This window comes from Trichechus manatus, unplaced genomic scaffold (genome assembly GCF_000243295.1).
Source record: "Trichechus manatus latirostris isolate Lorelei unplaced genomic scaffold, TriManLat1.0 scaffold00087, whole genome shotgun sequence".
Lineage (NCBI taxonomy): Eukaryota > Metazoa > Chordata > Mammalia > Sirenia > Trichechidae > Trichechus > Trichechus manatus.
Window position 1 is genome coordinate 8,534,842 of NW_004444023.1, and position 2,535 is coordinate 8,537,376.

The following is a 2,535-nucleotide window of genomic DNA, read 5'->3' on the forward strand; positions in this document are numbered from 1 at the left end:
TCTGAATAACAAAGCCTATAAAATGTATTTGTATTCCCTTTCACCTAAATAATAATTAATTTTACAATATTTTAAAAAGAATTTGATAGGGAGGTCTATTCTTCTTTATACAAACCATAAAAAAAGTAAAAGAATATTATAAGTTTCCAATAGCCTCGTATTTACCCTCAATAATTTGTAAGGCATGACCTGTGAATTGAGATCTAGTATGAAGTATGTATGCTGAGCAAATGAACCAAGAAGCATCAGGATTGGAGGAAGACTCATTAAAAGCCTGCAATATGCAGATGACACAACTTTGCTTGCTGAAAGGCAAGAGGACTTGAAGCACCTACTGATGAAGATCGAAGACTACAGCCTTCAATATGGATTACACCTCAACAAAAGAAAACAAAAATCCTCACAACTGGACCAATAAGCAATATCATGATAAATGGAGAAAATACTGAAGTTATCAGGGATGTCATTTTACTGGGATCCTCAATCAACGCCCATTGAAGCAGCAGTCAAGAAATCAAATGATGTATTGCACTGGCCAAATTTGCTGCAAAAGGACTCATTAAAGTGTAAAAAAATCAAAGATGTGACTCTGAGGACTAAGGTGTGCCTTACTCAAGAAATGATATTTTTAATAGCCTCATATGCATGTGAAAGCTGGACAGTGAATAAGGAAGACTGAAGAAGAATTGATACCTTTGAATTATGGTGTTGGCAAAGAATATTAAATATACAATGGATTGCCAGAAAACATCTGCTTTGGAAGACGTACAGCCAGAATGCTTCTTTGAAATAATGATGTCCAGATTTCGTCTCACGTACTTTAGACATGTGTCATGGTTTGAATTATGTCCCCCCAAAAATGTGTGTATCAGTTTGGCTAGGCCATGATTCCTCGTACTGTGTGATTTTCCTGTATGTTGTAAACCTGCCTCTATGATGTTAATGAGGGAGGATCGGTGGCAGTTGTGTTACTAAGGCAGGACCTGATCTACAAGACTGGATTGTGTCCTGAGGCAATCTCTTGAGATATAAAAGAAGTGAGCAGTGAGACGGGAACCTCATGCCATCAAGAAAGCAGTGCCAGGAGCAAAGCGTGTCCTTTGGACCGGGGTTCCTGCGCTGAGAAGCTCCTAGTCTGGGGGAACACTTAAGAGAAGAAGGCCAAAAATGGCGCTGTAGGCAGAAGCACCACGTCGTCCCTCCACAGCAAAGATCTGAAAAACTAAGCCAAACAGAGAATACAACAATCCTGAAACCCTAAAACACCAAATGAAGAGATAAAGAATTCAGCCAAGCACCAAATGGACTGAGAAAACTGACAGAACAGAGAGCGAGGAGAGATTCATGCAGAGGTCCCCTACCAGCTAACACAGCGCGGATCCACCATCTTGGACTCCTATAGGAGACCCGCAAACGGGGTATGAGAAAGCAGCCTCACGGAGCTTCCAGTTGGAGAGAAAACAACCGGTAATTGGCGGTGTGCGCTTTCCCATCCCCCACCCCTCTTCACCCCAGCTTGGCCTCCTCTGCTTCCCGCGGCCACGGTCTCTTGACCGGGAAGCGCCGGCTGCTTGGATTCCACACACCCGAGCGGGCAGCTCTCTGGGTGCCATTTGTTGGCTGCTGCTGTCACTTTTTTCCGCTTCTTTTGATTTCTTCATGGCCTCTCGCCATCTCCCCCTCCTTTCGCTCAAGTGCCTCGCTCTGTGCGCCATCTTTGCTTCTTCCTGAGGGGCTGCAGAGCGCTGGTAATTTGTGATATATGCTTTCCCACTCTCTACCCTGCTTCACCCATACTTGGCCCCCTCTGCTTCCCGCGGACACAGTTTCTTGTCCAGAAATACCAGCCCACACTAGCTGGCTCTCTGAGTGCCATTTGTTGGCTGCTGGAATTGCTTTTTTTTTCCCTGCTTCTTTTGATTTCTTGCTTGCCTCTCGCTGCCTGCCCCTCCTTTCGCTCGAGTGCCTGGCTCTGTGCGCCATCTTTGCTTCTTCCTGAGGGGCTGCGGAACTCCATTCGAGCGTGGAGCTGCTTCCCGGTCTGGGCTACCACGCTGGTGGGATCCCGGGGCTTTTGTTCATTTGTTTGTTTTGAATAGTTTGTTTGTTTTCTTTTCCTTTTCTTGATTTGGGAGCCCTTTCTGGCCAGGCGGAGCTGCATGGCAAGGAGACTCCCCTTCGGCTTCCACAAACGTGCAGAGGGATCCCTGAGCGCATTTCTTTTTTCATTTTTTTTTTTTGGGGGGGGGCCTTTCTTGTTCTTTTTTTTTAAATTTCTTTTGTTTTCTTTTCCCTTTTTGTCTTTATTCATTGCTCAGTTTCTCGTTTCTCTATATCTTCCTTCTCTTTCTGATCCCTGAATACAAGGCGTTGTGTACCTCTACACCTTCTAGGCAGGCTGTACTGCAACACCTGAGAGCGACTTCCCCAGACCTCATAGCTGCACCGGTGGGATCCCTGGGAACTTTGCAGTTCTTTAACCTTTCTGATTTTTATTTATTCATTCTTTTCTTTTCTTCCTCTTCCCCTTTCTGT